Here is a 17,717-nt window from a genome sequence, read left to right as displayed (position 1 = left end):
AAATGAGGAATCTGAGGTAAACAGAGAGGTAAGTGACTAAGCCAGGTTCATATCACTACTAAGTATTTAAGGTCAGATTTGAATTCAGTTCATCCTAAATCTAGGGCCATGGTCTTAACTACTGGCATATTTATATGAAATGATTAAAGTTTACAAAACACTTTGTACCTTGCAATAAGGCTGTGAGGTAGGTGGTTCTGGGTATTCTTATTTTCCTTTTATATGGGAAGCCAAAGACCACATAGTTAACATGGGAGCAGTACTTGAAAGTGGATCTTTTCTCAATTGAAGCCCAACATTCTTTCCACGGTAGCATCTGTTGCTTTAACATCCTATCATAATAATGATGACAAATCATATTTATATACTGTTTTGTTTTTTTAAAACCCTCATCTTCCATCTTAGAATCAGTACTGTGCATTGGTTCCAAGGCAAAAGAGTGGTAAAGGGCTGGGCTATGGGGGTTAAGTGACCTACCCAGGGTCACACAGCTGGGAAGTGTCTGAGGCCAGATTTGAACCCAGGACCTCCCATCTCTAGGCCTGGCTCTCCATCCACTGAGCCACTCAGCTGCCTCCTCTATATCATTTTAAAGTTTGCAAAATGCTGTCCTCATAAAAGTCATATGATGCCAGAAGGGCAAGGATTGGCCACATGTTATAGATGAGGAAACTGAGGCCCAGTGAATCTTTGCTTATTCATCATCCCTCAGCTAGTCACTCACATTCCCCAACTTCTAGTCCAGCATGCACTCTACAACAGCATAAGCACATCACTGTGGTTTCTCCTGCTGGGCCATCCAAACTTTATCCTCAATATTCAACTGCCTAACAAAGTATGGAGGAATATTTAGATGAATTTATTAATAGATTCTAAGAGACTGGCCCCAAGGAATCACCCCCTTCATGAATGTGAGCTATCGATTCAACGGATTGCAATGGAGAAAAACGCTGAGCCTGCTGGTGTGATTCTTTCTTCCAGAGGACAATCCTCTGAGGTTTTACAGATCAAGGAATAAATACGAATCAGGCTTGATAATTCAATCTAGTGAAGCTTCCCGGGTGTGCCTGGCACCATTATAGGTGTTAGAAAGTTGTATGAGCTAATACAATAAGAGTAATTTACACTGGTTAGCTCCGGTCAGAGTGTTGTAGGGTGAAAAAGATTTATCATACATTCAAAGCAATAAGAGAATGATTTTAGAAAATTTTTAACTTAATGTTTTATGCTGGACAAAATCAAATTCTAAAATGCACATTGTTTTATTGGTGAAAATCAAAGCAGTTAAGACTAGAAATGATCTTGGAACACAAAGCATCAGAACATAGAGCATCAATTCTTGTTACTAGGAAGAGATATTAGGGTACAGAATTCTAGAACACAAACTATAGAATGCTGTATGTAGCAAAGAGCTCAGAATATCAGTGCCAGAAAGGACCTTAAAAGGTAAGATAACAGAGGAGAGAATGTCAGAGCTGAAAGAGATTTTAGAGATTGTCTCATGCATGGGACATCTTATTTTAGAGGGTGGGGGGACTCAGATTAAAGAGGTTATTGGGAGAGATTAAGAGATTTGCCCAAGGTCATAGAGTCAGTTAGGGCCAGAGAATTGAAAAATAACAAATTTTGATTCTTCTAGGTCACAAAAGCCATGGCATCAGGCTCTTACCAGCCTTCCTTCATTAACAGGAAAACTCATCTCAAATGGTTGGGTCACCAGGGTTGGATGACCCAATTCAACCTTGTTATTTCTTGGATCAAAAGAACAAACAACAGATCTCTTCTGTCCACTGACCTCCATATATCAGATAGAAGGGGAAGGCTGTGATGATTTCAGAACACAGGTTTTTCTATAGGGATATTTCTGGTGTTGTATAGCGGTATATTCTGGTATATATCTGGTATTTCTATGGGTGATAAGAGAGACGAGGGAAGAAAGAAGAAAAAAAATCAAGGAAGATGGATAAAGTCCGTACCTGAACTAATGAAGGAAATAATAATAATAACAGTTAAAATTAATTAATAAGGTATTAAGCTTTACAAAGTGCTGCTTCTCACAAAAATCTTATGATATGAGGTATGCAAATCCTACTACACCCATTTTACAAATTCACAAACTAAAGATCAGAGAGATTCTAAGTAATTTGTTCAAGATCCTAAAATCTGACTATTTGTCAGAAACAGGACCTAAATCTAGGTCTTTGAGACTTAAGGAAATCTGCTTTATCCACTATGCCATATTTCTGGTATCATTAAAGCAAATAAACAAATAAATAAATAAACAAACAAACAAATAATAAATAATCATCATCAACATTACAACAAATTGGAGGAAGTTATTTGGTCAACAAGCATTTAGTAAGCTCTTATTATGTGTCTGACACTCTGCTAAGGTCTTGGGATTCAAATATGAACAGAAAGAGTGAAAGTCATTGTTCTGGAGGAACTTGAGTTCTAACGAGGGAAGACAGAACATAAGAGACCAAAAAAAAAATCATACAGTGAGTGCCATAGTTTGTACTGTTGAGACATTGAGTACTAAACCATTCTACCTTCTGGTGTTCTTTCAGGCATACTATTTGATAAGGAAAACCCTCATAAGGCTGGCCATGTGGAAAGCAATGGTGATAAAAAACCAGAGTTTTCTATTTTGTCTAAGTTTTACTCAGAATATAAGTGACAGGTCTAAGGGTCCTTCCTCATTTCTGAATCACTTCAGGCCTGTGCACAGAATTAAAAATGAGGTCTTATCAATGTGAAAGAGAAGCACCGCTGGTACACAAATACAGAAAAAAATAAAGACCAATTTCACTGACATTTATTAAGTCCATCATTAGAGGATTCTTTTTTTTGTAATTTAAATTTATTTGTCTATTATATTAAAATTCCTGGATAAGTTCCTTCTGTCTTCCTCACCCATTCCTCATTAGAGAAGGCAACATTTGACAAAAAGAAATATGTAGAAATAATAGTATGTCTTGCTTATTTCTATTTATCACGTCTTTCTCTGGAGGTGGCCATACACAAGTCATTCTTCAAAGAGAGTGAGGACGTGACTATGAGTGTAGGATGTTGGAGAGGGTATTATTCTTCCTCTGGTACCAAAGAGAGATGCCCTGGCTTCGGAAGGTCCTTCCTACTCTGCTGTTTTATAAGAAAGTTGAGGGACAATATGAATATAGAGGTAGGGAAGAAAACAATTTCAAATGGGTAGAATTTACAAGAAAGTAAATTTTGGCTTGGTGTAAGAGAGAAGTTGTTATTAATAATATAATAATGGTAATAATAGATATTGTTTATATGGCACATTGTGGTTTGGAAAGCATTTTACTCCTGTTTTCTCACTAGATCCTCACAATGACTCTGTTGTAGCATAGCCACTATGATGATCTCCTTTCTACAGAAAAGGGAACTGAAGCTCAGCGAGAATAAGTGACTTGTCCAGAGTCAAAAGGCTGGTACATGTGTGAGGCAGGAATGGTACTCGGATCTTTGTGATGACAAGATGAGCCCTCTATCACCTGCACCAACCAGCTGTCTCACAACAATCAGAGGTGTGTTAAAGTGGAATGCATCACCCTGGGAGCTCCCCATTAATCGAGATCTTTAAGCAGGGTTAGATCCTCACATGGAATGGAAAAGTATTTATTAAGCCTTTATTGTGTGCTAGGACTGGCAGTACAAATACAAATAAGCAAGATGTCCTCTACTAGAGGAGGAAGAGAGCCCATTTAAGGTAGTCATGGTCAGGGTGGAGCATTTTGGCAATTCCGTTCTACATGTCACAATGCTATAAGCCAGTATTAGTAAATCATATAGAGAGTGGAACTAGGTGACTTCTGACACTAGAACTCTTATGATACTAAGATACTCCCTTGAAATTTTCATATAACTTCTCTATGCTTTTCTTTCTTTTTTTTTTCTTTCCTTACGTTTAGTCTTAGAATCAATGCTGTTTATTGGTTCTAAGGCAGAGAGATAAGGGTTAAGCCCAGGGTTACACAGGTAGGATGTGTCTGAGGCCAGATCTGAAACTAAGACCTCCTATCTCTAACCATGGTTCTCAATCTACTGAACCACCTAGCTGCCCCCATCTTTACTCTTTTCAAACAGTTTTCACATTTATTATCTCATTGGAGCCTGATGACAACCTCATGAGTGTAACAGAGCAAGAATTATTACTCTAGAAGGAGTTAAGTTGATTTTTTCTCCCACATTCGTTGGTAATTCAAGTCATCAAATTTAAACATACATCTAAAGGCAGGATAAAAACAGATATCTAAGTAAAAAGCAAGGAACTTTCTCCTTCTTTCCTGTAAAGACCTAACATATCCATTCAGTTTCCCTCCTTAACATCTCCCAGAGGACCATTATCATAGATGGTGGCCAACAGCAGAGATCATATGGGAACCCAAGTCCTCTAAGACTCTAAAGTTCTTTGCATTAAATCAAGCTAACTCTTTGCTCATGAGGTCATCTTAGTGAGTTGGGTAGAAGGATTCTGAAGGCCTTACTTGACATTTTTCTGATTTCCCCACCAGAACCACTTTGGATGGTCCTAATGGAGTAAGGTTATATTTTACATTTAGATAACACTTTTCCCTATAGGGTAATATTTTCCAACAAGAACAAGGGATACAGAAGGAAAGCAGCCTAGTGGTTAGTTGCAAGAATGATGGCTTGAGAGTCAAGAGACCTGGAAAGGTCTAGTTGGGTCACTTAACTTGTGATGTGACCTTGCAGGGAAGGGGAGGAGCATGTAGGATAGGAGTATTAGAAGAGCAATGAATGTGTCAGAAGATCTGGATTTGAATTTCAGGTATGCCACTTACTGGCTTCAAGGGAGTCACCACATGGTCAAGTCACTCTCTTTAGGAGTGAGTTTTTCCTCATATGTAAAATGAAGGTCCAGATCTAGGTCCAGATTTTGAGATTTTATAAATTACTTCCCTTTCCTGAGTCTCAGTTTTGACCGGGAAGAAAAGAAAGGGGAGCTGGTAGATGAGAAACAACCAGCCTGACTCAACTCTCTGTACATCAGAGTTGAAGCAGGTAGTTTCTGCGATAGGAAATTAGCCAGGAAATGCTTTGACAATCTTTTATCTCAGACCTTCACAAGCAGGGGCTGTTTCCTTTGGAATATCCCTGGAGAAGCATCTGGTCCTGTAAAACTCTCTCATACCCACTCACATGCCCTTCAGAGCATGTTCTGAGGCAATTATATTGCCCTTTCCCTGAGGAGCCCTGACCTCCAGATTTAGATAGAAGGAAGACTGTCAATGATTGGTTTCAACTTTTTTTTTAAATATCCGAAGCATTTGTACAGAGAAGTCACCCAAACCCATGTTCAAGGAGTTTTAACAGCTGATAACCCAAGCCCTTTCCATTTCATCCCAACTTTCTCATTTCTCTGGGGTTAATTAAGTACCTTCATGTAACCCTCATCCAGAAAAGGAATGATTCAAGAAGAGGAATGATATTATTAACAACAACAGAAATGATCATTTATAGAATGTTTTAAGATTTGCAAACCCCAAAGCTTTACATACAATATCTGATTTGCTTCTCTCAATTACCCTGTAGAATAGGCAATATTCTTCCCATTTTTCAGAGGAGGATCTGCCCAGGAACCTCCCAGTCACATGCCCAGCTCCAGCTAGTCAATATCTGCAGAATAATTTGTATTCAGGTCATTCTAAGATATAAGGTTTTGTGTATTTTCATCTATATAGAATTACATATCCATGAAATATGTATCTTGATATGTCACATGTCAAATATATGTAATATGTTTCAAATATATGGTACATATGTCAATATATCATATATATCGAATATTTAGATAGCATATATATTTTTGTTTTTGAAGCACTTAGTACAGTATCTGGCACAAATTAGGCACTTAATAAATGCTTAATTCCTTTCCCTTTCTAATTTCAATTCTTCAGCTCTATCCAATGAGCCATGTAATTGCCTGAAAGAAAAGGAAGAAAAGAAAGGGGAGCTGGTAGACGAGAAGCAGACAATATACAAAGGAAGAAAGGAGGCATGGTATCTGAGAGAATGGCAGCTGGTTGGGCAAGAGAAGGGGCCTCTTGTGGCCATCATTTCCCTACAGGAAGAAAGTCAACTCATAAGGCAATAGTGATCATTTCTGAAATGCTTCAAGGTTTGAAAAGTACTTTCTCACAAAAGCCTTGAGAGGTAGCTAATGTAAATATCATTTCCTGCCTCTTAAAGAACAGAAAATGGAAGATCAGAGATATCAAGTTGCTTGTCCAACTTGACATTGTTAGTACTAGAAGTAGAACACAGCCTGGTCTCCTGATGGATGTTCTATGCTCTCCCCACTTCTCTCTTCTTGGGAGTAAGAAAGACAGATGAGAAGCAACCTGATGTAATAAAAAGATTACTGGTTTTAGAGTCAGAGGACCCGGAATCCCCATTTGAGCTCTACTGTATTCCAAGATCCCCCTGTAATTTTCATGAACCATTTTTCTGCTTTGGGTCTACAATTCATAGTTGATAAAATGAAGAAGTTGGAGTAGGTGGTCTTCAGGGGGTCATTCCAACTCTAAACCCTATCATCTTTGGGCTAGTTATCAAAACCATCTGCTTCAAAGGAATTCATCCATCTTCTCCCAACATGCTTAGCCATAGCTAATTAGGTTCAAGTCATTACTACTCAACATTGCATAAGACTTTCTCTCTAAGGTTACCTTTTATCTAGTTAGACTGTTAGGCAACAAACATATATTCAATACTTCCTGTATTCTAGGCACTTGTTAAGTGCTAAAGTTAGGTTTTTAAAAAGTCAAAAAAATTCTGCCCTTAAGAAGCTTACAATGTACTAAGAAGAAAGTAAAAAAAAATCACCATGTATATGCATATATCCTTGTGATTAAATAAATATATATATATATATAATATATATACATATATGTGTTTATAGATCTGGATTAAAGAAAAATCTAGGTTAGTTAGATCTAGATTTTAGAAAAATCCCCTTGGCAACTAGAAGATAAATGAGGAGAGACTTGAAGAGATCAATTATCAGACTATTTCAATAGTCCAGTTTTAAGGGGATAAGGACTTGAACTCTGGTTATGGTTCTATGAATGGGCAAAAGGGGTATATATGGGAGAGAGAAGGAAGAAATAATGAAATTTGGCAACATATGGGACCTATGGGATGAGTAAGAGAGAGCAGTAAAGCATGACAATAAAGTTTCATGCTTTGGTGCCTAGGAAGAGAGATTTATACGAAGTGATGCAAAGTGAAGAGAGCAGAACCAAGTGAATATTGTACACAGTAAAAACAATAATGTATGATGATCAACTGTGATTGAATTATCTATTATCAGCTATGCAGGGATCCAGGGCTACTCTAAGGGACTCATGAGGAAAATGACTTTCCATTGCTGTAGAAGGAACTGATGGAGTCTGAATGCAGATTGAAGCATACCATTCTTTACTTTATTTCCACCATGCTTTTTTCTCTACTATAAGTGATATGTGTCTTCTTTTACAACATGAACACAAAAATATGTATTGTATAGTAACACACACATACACAACTGATATCATATTACCTGCCTTCTTGAGGAAGGGTGAGGTAGGGAGGGAGGAAGAGAATATGGATCCAAAAAGATCAGGAAATGATTATTTAAATTGTATCAATGTGTAATTTGTAGGAAAAAAAGATCCAATAAAAGAGACAGAGAAGAAGAAACTAGATATACTATACTTGAAGATAACCAGGAGTTAGAAGTACCATGGAATTTTAGAGTCTACTATCCATAAGAAGAAGATAGTTAACAATGTTAAATGTGAGAGGATAAAAAAAGAAAGGTGAATGGGAAAAGAACATTAGATGTGGCAATTAAGAGTTGGTAACTTGGTAAACTAGTAACTTTGGGGAGGGTAGTTTCAATGGAATAATTGGGATGGAAGCTAGCTTGTAGAATTCAGAAGAGAATGACAGGAGAAGTTGTGGAAGGACTTAGTGTAGAAAAATGATCACAAAAAAAGATGTGTGTGTGTGTGTGTGTGTGTGTGTGTTTATAGGCAGTAGAGAAGGAGCACAGAGGATAGGAAGAGAGTGAAAATAACAGAACGAAGGGTCGACTTGTTGGAGAGGATAGGGACAGGATCAAGGGCACAGTTAGAGGGGTTTACCTTGCCAAGAAGGGTCATTTCTTCATGTAAGACTTGAATGAAGGAAAAAATAGTTGGGCAGGGGGAAGATATTTGAATGAAATGAGATGAAGAGAAGGGGAGAAGGAAGGACATTTGGTGAATTGCTTCAATTTTTTTGATGAGCTGAGAGAAGAGAACAGAGGGAAGAGATGTCTTAGCAAGAGACAACATGGTTTAGAACAGCTGCTGCGAAAAGTGCATCAATTAGGACAAAATAGAATGTTAGCCCTGTTGCAAAACTGTATGTACCTTGTATGTATTTATTTATACTATCTCTCCCATTAGAATGTGGATTAAAGTTTGTCTTTTTTTTTTTACCCTTTACCTTGTCTTAGAATCAATACTAAGTATTGGTTCCAAGACAGAAAAGCAATAAGGGTTAGGAAAATGCAGTTAAATGACTTGACCAGAGTCACACAGCTAGGAAGTGTCTGAGACCACATTTGAACCCAAGACTGCTCATCCCCAGACCTGACTCTCTGTCCATTGAGCCACTTAGCTGCTTCTTTTGTTTTCTTTATACCCACATTGCCTGTAAATGCTTGTTGATTTATTACCATTCTTGAAGGTTTTCAAAGTAAGGGGTATATACCAACTTGTAAGGGGTAGAGCAGGGATACCTTTAAGATTCATGCTATCCTTCCAACAATGACATTCATATCACTCTTCTGATCCAGAGTCTTCAGTGACTCTTAAATATATACTAAATAAAATGTAAACATCTGATGCTTGCATTTAAAATAGTATAGAAGGAAAAGCTGGGCAACTCAGTGGATAGAGTCAGGCTTGGATATGGGAGGTCCTGGATTTAAATCTGGCCTCACACACTTCCTAGCTGTGTGATCCTGGCCAGGTCACTAAAGCCCCAGTGTCAAGCCCTTACATCTCTTTTACCCTAGAATCAATATTGATTCTAAGACAGAAGGAAAGAACTAAAAAAAAAAAAGTCTGGTGCTAGTCCACAGTCTGGTTTTACTTTACCTTTTCAGCCACATCTCATAATATTGTGCTTAATTATTCTATGTTACAACCAATATGAACTGTTAACCACATGCCATCTTTCTTCTGCCTTTTCCTATCTTTGTTCATCTACTACGTAAGCCTGGATCATAAGGATTTCACTTCTTCCTCTTCCCCATGCTCCGGTTATCTGCTATTTGAATCTTCTCTCTTCCTTCTAGGTCTAATTCAGATGTTACCTCCTTAATGATGCTTCTCCTGATTCCTCCAGTTGGAAGTGATTTTTAGCCTCTCAAATTCTGAAAACCATTTGGCCCAGGTCTTTCTCTAGACTGTATCATGCTTTCTCTTGTGTCAAAATTACTGGTGTAGGAATATAGAACTTTCTGTTTATTAGGCTGGAAGCTCTTTGAATGTAAAATCTTTGTGTAGGATGAAGTGGAGATATTTCTCAGATCCGGTCACAATTCCCAGGCTAGGGGGTTTTCTGTTGACAAACATTATGTAATGCAGAGGCAGAGGCTGAGTGGATATAAAACATTGTCCTTTGCTCCTTTGTGCACCTTTTTTCTGCCTCAAATTCATTTGCACACCAAGACAGGGGAACTTTGGAAATTTTCTTAGCACCAAAACAACTATCTGAGACAAGGATCTATTATTTCAGCCCTCACTCAACACAAGGGTTTTAAAAGAAAAGATAGAGGCAGTTAGGTGGCTTAGTGGAGGCCTAGAACAGGAGGCCCTGAGTTCAAACCTGATCTCAGATACTCCCTAGCTGTGTGACCTTAGGTAAGTCACTTAATTCCCATTGTTGAGCCCTTATTGCTCTTCTGCCTTAGGATCAATTATTGATTCTAAGAGAGAAGGTAGGGTTTTGGAGAGAGAGAGAGAGAGGGAGAGAGAGGGGAGGAGAGAGAGAGAGAGAGAGAGAGAGAGAGAGAGAGAGAGAGAGAGAGAGAGAGAGAGAGAGAGAGAGAGAGAGAGAGAGAGAGAAATTAAAAAGAAAGACAGAAGATAAGGTTATTTTAGAACAGTCATCTTTGTGTTTATTACTTGAATATAGCAACTCCTGGACTTTAGTGAGGCCTAAAACTGAATCAGTTCTTATCATGGAGAGGCGTTTATAGAGTAACAAGGGAGGGAGAGTATTTGAAAAGAAAAACAATTATTGTTTGTTAAAAATTATTTTTATATGTAATTGGAGCAAAATAAAATAATAAAGTCTCCTTTGAATCAGGCATTGAATAAACAAAGATAAAATAAAACAGTCCCTGTCCTCAGAGAGCTTTCATTCTAAACATGAGAAGCTAAGATCAAGCTAGGATCTGTAAACTATTTTTAAACATTAATATTTTGAAAAATGTACATTTAACAATCATTTTTCTCTGTAATCTTATTTATGCTATGCATTTAAAGTATTCTAGTGATCAAATTATTATGTGAAATAACATGTATAACACTTTGTAAATTTTAAAATGCTATATAAATGTTATTATTATTATGAAGGCCTCACTAGACTGCTGGATAGGTATAGGGCATAAAAAGGTTAATAACCCTGGAATGAAGAGAAAGAACCTAACCTGTAAAAGGAATACCACCAGCTACTAAGACTCTGATGGGGCCCGAGGTGAGACGAGAGATGCAGTCCACATCATGTCTCTCCATCAATAATGTCTCCGGGGACCCATCGAAGCCAGCTCTCTCCATTAGGTTGAGATGTTCTCCAAACTAGTTCTCTGCCATTCCCCTGTGGTTCTCCTCCTGGCTGCTCACTGATCAATAAGTCACCCATACCGTTATTCAGCGATGCACTGAGCTGCTTGGTTTATAACAGCAGGGACTCAAGTTTTAAAGCTGTAGCTCTTATTTGGTGAATGGGATTTTTATGAAGCCTGCTCAATTGCTCTTGCATAAAGGGTGCTAAAAAGTTTTATGAGCAACTGGGATGTGTTCGAAGCACCAAGCAGGGAACTTGATGGAGTTCCCTATTAAAGAATATCCCCAGGAAAGAGGGCTTGCATGGCTGCTTGGTAGTGTGAGATGTCGGAAAGCTAGTTTTATGGAAAGCAATTTCCTCGAGAAAGAAAGGAAGAGGAAAAACATCCCAACTCCAGAGTCAGGAGCACTTTCAGCATGTGGGACTGCCACCCTGGGTTTAACAGGCTCCCTTAGCAGGCAGTCTTTGGTGATTTGGAAGACAAATGTTCCCTGTTGCCCTTGTTTCTGGCAAACTTTTCAACTGGTCCCAAGTTTCTGGCAAAAGGTAAGTTCCTGGTTATTTTGATTTACTTGGAAAATGACTGTATTGAAGTCAGGCCAAAGTGGAACACACAAGGATGAGCTTCTGGCCACCATGCCAATGTTGGTGAATCTTGACTTAGATATTACTGGTTGCCTGGTCAGTGAAAGGAGAAGGTAAGTGGGGAAATCAGATGGGCGAGACATACATAGATGGAGGGACAAGAACTTCCCTAGCTATGGTAGAGATACATTGGGGAAGCAAGCACTTGTGAGATCTACTTTTAGGTGAACATCAACGTCATCTAAATCTTGTTTCACCCAACAGTTGTTTCAGTTATGTCTGACTCTCTGTGACTCCATTTGGGGTTTTCTAGGTAAAGATGGTAAAGTGGTTTTCCATTTCCTTTTCTAGCTCATTTTGCAAATGAGGAGACTGAGGCAAACAGGGTAAAGTGACTGCCCAGAGTCCCAAAGTTTGTGTCTAAGACTAGATTCGAACTCAGAGATGACTCTTCCTGACTCCAGGACTAACACTCTATCCACTGTGCCACCAAGATCTCCCAATTTAGTCTAATTCTGCAATCCTATTGTGATAATTTTCATCAGCAGTGATCATCATCACATCATCCCTTCCTAATTCCAATGACTGAAGCCAACTCTTTGGCTTCTCCCCAAAAATAGAATTAGACAAGGGGTCTTCTAACCAGGGGATCCTAATTTCCCAGATGTGATATATGCCACTGACCCCTACTAGGTAGATGGTATAGTAGACAGAACTCAGGGTCTATAATCAAGAAGACCTGAATTTCAGTGTGGCTTTAGAAGCCTCCTTGCTGTATGACACTGGGAAAATAATTTCACCTCTTTTGCCTCAACTGTAAAATGGGAGTTGTAGTAGTACCCATTTCCCAGGTCATTGTGAGGAGCAAATAAGAAAATCTGTAAGTTGTTTTGCAAACATTAAAGTGGTTTAAATATTCTAATAATTAGAAATGTACAACAGTAGAATGGACTGCCCTGAGGCAGCATCGTTGATGTTTTCAAGAGAAGGTTGGATGAGCAGTTGTTATGGATATTAGAAGAGATTTCTGTTTCAAATATCCTTTCTGATGCCCTCTTCCAACTTGGAGGCTTCCTGGTATCATGTTTATATCCATCAAAAATATCAAAATAATCATTTCCTAAGATATGCTGCCTCCATACAAACACACACAATGGAATCCTCTCTTGTAACAATGGAAAGTCTGAACCAAGCTCAAACACTGAAGCAACGACATCTACTGGCAGATATCTATCTATATCTATATCTATATCTATATCTATATCTATATCTATATCTATATCTATATCTATATCTATATCTATATCTATATCTATATCTATATCTATATCTATATCTATATCTATATCTATATCTATATATCTACCCACAGTCTCTCACCTTTCCATTAAGGGGAAGGTGGTATGTTTCTGTTTCTATTCCCTGGGATCAAGACTGGTCTCTGCTATTAATCCAAGTGTGGTTGAATCTTATTACTGTTTTTACATTCATTATTATAGTCTTTGTATACATTGTTCTTTTTGTTTTAATCTCTTTGTTCTGCATCAATTCACACAAGTCTTTCCAAGTTCTCTGAATTCGTAATTGACATTTCTTAAAGCACAGTAATTTTTCATCACATTCATTTACAGAGAATGTGTTTAGCCATTATACTCATTTTATTTCCAGGTTTTTTGTTTCCTGTTTTGGCTTTTGCTACCGAAAAGAATGATGCTATGAATATTTTATTATAGATAGAATCTTTCATTTTATTGACCTCTGAAGGGCATATAGCCTATAGAAATAGTTTCTCTTTGTCATATATACACATATACATATACATACACATAGGTGGTATAGTGAATAGAGTGCTGGGCATAGATTAAGGAAGACCTAAGTTCAAATTTGACCTCAGATGCTTATTAGCTGTGTGACCTTGGACAAGATACTTAACCTTCTTTGTCTCCATTTCTTCAAATCTAAAATGGGCTGGAGGAGGAAACAAAAAACTATGCCATCATCTCTGCCAAGGAAACTCCCCAAAATGCATCATAAAGAATTGGAAAACTTCCAATCTCTGCCAACTGAAAATGACTAAACAATAATAAATATATGAATAACTCTAGATCCTAGAGTTGTGAGAATCATATGAAATAATAATTGTAAAGTGCTTAGCACAGTACTAGGAACATAGTAAGTGTGACATAAATGTTTATTATTATTATTATTATTATTATTATCATATGCCCAGGAATGGAATAATGCTTAAAAAATTTTAAACATCTATTGTTGTCCATGTGATCCTATGTATACAAGAATTCTTAACCTTTTTGGGGGGTCATGGATCCCTTTGGAAGTCTGCTTAAGTCCATGGATCATTTCTTAGAAAATAATTTTAATATATAGAACAAAACACATAGGATTATAAAGGAAATCAATGATATTGAAATACAATTATTGAAATATATTTTTTAAAATGTTCATAGATCCTAGTTTAAGGACCACTACAGGAAGACAGAAAGAGATGTGAGTTTGGGAGGAGATGGCTTTATACTTTTTAAAGCAGTTTCACGTATGTAAATTTCATCTGATTTTTCAAAACCTCCTCCCGCATGCCCAGACAAAGCAGTAATTCTGTACCTCATTTTTAGATGAAGCAACAAACATTATATCTTGCCTAGAATAAATATCTATTCAACTCAATAAGTATTGGAAATCCCCTTCTGAGCCAATCGATCAACATACACCTTTTAAAAAAACCCTTACATCCTAGAATTAATATTGTGTAGTGGTTCTAAGGCAGAAGAATGAGGAGGGCTAGGCAATGGGGGTTAAGTGACTTTTCCGGGGTAACACAAGTAGAAAGTGTCCAAGGCCATATTTGAACCTAGGGTTTCTCATCTCTAGGGTTGGCTCTCAATTCACTGAGCTGCCCTCTCAATATGTACTTATAAAGCACTTATATGGGATAGAAAGAGAAAAATGAAACTGTCCATGGACACATATAAAATGTAGGAAATATAGGCTAGGAATTAGGTCTCACTGGTCTAAAGAACTGCCAGATGACAAATCTCCCTTTACTTTGGAAGACTGGCATATTCTCTGCAACTAGAGCTTTAGAGAACTGTAGGAAACCTTGAACATGACTTGTCCACATCACACAACCCAATACGCATTAAAGATGAGACCTGAATTCAGCTCTTCCTGACTCTGAGCCCAGGTCTATCTCTGTTATGTCATATTGTCTTCCTATTACAAAATAAATACAAGATAATTTTTTAAGTGGAAGGATTGGAGTATTAGCAGCTGAACATTAGGAGTTCTTCATGCTCATGATAGCTTGCTATATGAGTGGGAAAGAAAGACACAAGGCCAGTTTTTCTTGGTTCCAGATCCAGAATTCCTTTCTATTACAAGGGACAGAAAACCACTTTTCAAAGATAAATGATCTAGTTCAATCCCTTTCATTTGACAGATGAGGAGACTGAAGGTCAGGGAAGATTGAGGAATTTATGCAAGCTCCAGGGCTTGGATTCAAACCCAGGGCTTCTATTTACTAATGCAAGATGCTGCTTCTACTCTTCAGAAAAACTTAGAAAAAGACAGCATCTCAGCTCCTCCTTCTTGTTGAAGATTTCATGCCAAGTAACTTAATGATTAGGGAGGAATCACAATAGACGTCACCCCAGAAATTGCTCTGCATGAAGAGATGGAATCAATTTATTCACAATGGGGTCCTCTTCCCACCACCCTTTATTTTTTATTGCTTTTCCAAAATCCCGTGAAGCTGCCTGTCATTTTGATTCAGGAGAGTGAGCCTTGATCAAAGTTCTTCCACTTAGCTTTTCTTCCTATTGACAAGTACTCACTCTCTACATGCCAGGACACAGTCTATCTTTTGACTCTATTACTTTCGGTAAAATCCCAGATGGTAGAAAGAAGTGGAATCTAGACCCTCTTCATTAATTTTCACTCAACCCACCAGAAAGTGAGGTTTAGAGAGAAGAGCCAGAATAATCCAAGAAGCCTACCCCTGTAGAATGCAGGGCCATCAGAGTGCAGTGGAAAGAACTCCACATTTGTAGTCAAAAGAACTAGTTCTGAATTCCATCTCTGCCACTAACTTTTTGGGGAACCTTGAATAAATCATGTCTCTCCACCCCTAGTCCCAGGTCCTCAGTTTCCTCCAAAGGCATAGCCCAATGGAAAAGGCATTGGTTTGGGATTCCCTAGGACTCTGCCAAACCTACTCTTCAACATTTATGGCTTAGGTGACCCTGGGCAAGCCATGTCCTCCATAGGGGTTTCAGTTTCCTCATTTATAAAGTGAAAGGTTTGGACCAAATGACCTTTCAAGAGCTCTTCTATATCTAAGTTTCATTGGGTGATCTTGGTCAGGTCATTTCTCTTTTCTAGGCAAGTAACTATCTTCATATTTATAAGATAAGAAGACAAACCTATAAAATAGACTTTTTAATATGTATATACTATTTCATATATTTACATATTACATATTTATTTATATAGTTATATATTATATACTTAATAGGCATTTTCTTATATAATTTCTAAGACTGTCCTGTAAAGGAGCTGCTATTGCTATCTTTATTTTACAGTTGAAGAAACTAGGTGAGGCTGAGAGAGACAAGACTTATGCAGAATCACAGAGCTAGTAAGTGTCTTTTGGGTTCTTCCCCCTGAGTGTGCCATCAGAACAGACAATTGCCTAATGTGTTAATTGGTTTTACTTGACAATGCCTATTGTTTGGGCAGGCAGCTGAGTGGCCCAGTGCTAAGCCTGGAGTCAAGAAGACCTAAGTTCAAATCCAGATTTAGATACATCTTAGCTGTGGGACCCCAGGCAAGTCACTTAACCTTGTTTGCCTCAGTTTCTTCATCTGTAAAATGAGCTACAAGAGGAAACCACTTTATATCTTTGCCAAGAAAACCTCCAATGGGGAAATGAAGAGTTGGATTCAGGACTGAACAACACCGACATCTATTGTTTACAATGGAGAGCTTCTATGGTTAGGGGAGACAGGGAATTTGTGGGCAGTGACAGTGATGGCAAAAAAAGGGAAGGAAAGTAAGAAAAAAAGCACCAGTGAATACTGAAATATACAATGAAGAGAGCAGGAAGATTAGAAGGGGAAAAAGCAGGCAAGCAAGGCAGTTTCCTTACTCTCATATGAAATTTGATATACAGCTGAAAATAAAACTGTTAAGAAACAGAAATTTTGGGTTTTTCTTGGCAAAGATACTGGAATGGTTTGCTATTTTCTTCTCCAACTCATTTTACAGAAGAAAAAACTGAGGCAAACAGGGTATAGTAACTTGCCCAGGGTCACACAACTAATATGTGTCTGAGGTGGGATTTGAACTTAGGAAGATGAATGTTCCGGAAGCCAGGCCTGGCATTCTAACCATTGTACCACCTAGTTGCCCATATTTCTTTTCCTGGAAACTCTCTTGGGGGAAGGGTAACAATAATCAGAGTATCATTGTTTTAGAACCAGAAGAAATCTCATTTCATCCAATCTTCTCATTGCATATTTAAAGAAGCGTAGGCCTAGAGAAGTTCAGTGATTGGCCCATGATCAAATAGGGAGTGAGGAGCAGAGCTAGGATTCAATGCAGGATCCCCCAAATCCTCCTTTTTCCATTAATTCTCCAGGCCTTTTCTCAAAAAGATAAGAACATGGTACCCAATTGGAGATGATTGTTCTCTGAACATTATAATTATAAGAAAGGAGATGTAATACATAATAATATCTGAGAGGAAGTCCAGTGTAGGAGGTACCAGACCAGCCTTAGCAACAGGAAGGTGAGAGTTAATATTGTCGATGTGAAGATTTTTTTTTTGTCATCCTTCCCAGAGGAAGTCACTTATGCAGGGTCATACAGCCGGCTTGTGCAGGGGAAATCTAGGATTAGAATGAAGGTCTCCTGACCCTCAGTACAATTCGATCACATCAGACTCTCCCTCCTCCATTGCTGAAAATCAATTATATTTGTCACAGGGAGAGAGAGTTTCCTGATTCAGAACTTTTCCTGTTTTCCTCAGGATGGCGGGACATGGACAACTCAATGCTCTCCAATGGCCCAATCCATCTTCCTCTTAACTCCATGCTACCATTTGTTGCCATTGCTAACACCAAGCAGCTAATTCTGATGCTCCCAGCAGCAAGGGTGGAAGCCTCATGGAACTTTCTAATCCATTTATCTATTAATTTATTATCTAATTAAGGCTCACAATGACAGCACTATTTGTTTAAAAA

General features: G+C 38.0%; 1 protein-coding gene and 1 long non-coding RNA gene across 6 annotated transcripts in view; one reads left to right on the top strand and one right to left on the bottom strand.

Annotated features, from left to right (window-relative positions):
• TENM4 (teneurin transmembrane protein 4) overlaps positions 1-17,717 on the bottom strand; it is a 749,441-nt gene that overhangs the window by 553,892 nt on the left and 177,832 nt on the right. The gene's annotated exons all lie outside the window — the stretch shown is intronic.
• LOC103101004 (uncharacterized) lies at positions 1,363-6,927 on the top strand. Of its 5 annotated transcripts, none has more exons than XR_466239.3 (3): positions 1,363-1,446; positions 3,349-3,554; positions 5,949-6,927. It is a non-coding gene; the product is annotated as an uncharacterized LOC103101004 (long non-coding RNA). The 5 variants fall into 5 exon arrangements; XR_008918120.1 differs by having other exon boundaries at positions 1,380-1,446; positions 3,404-3,554; XR_466237.2 differs by lacking the exon at positions 1,363-1,446 and adding an exon at positions 1,617-2,027.

This window comes from Monodelphis domestica, chromosome 4, assembly GCF_027887165.1.
Source record: "Monodelphis domestica isolate mMonDom1 chromosome 4, mMonDom1.pri, whole genome shotgun sequence".
In the NCBI taxonomy this organism is placed as follows: domain Eukaryota; kingdom Metazoa; phylum Chordata; class Mammalia; order Didelphimorphia; family Didelphidae; genus Monodelphis; species Monodelphis domestica.
This window is presented reverse-complemented; position numbering and strand designations above follow the sequence as displayed.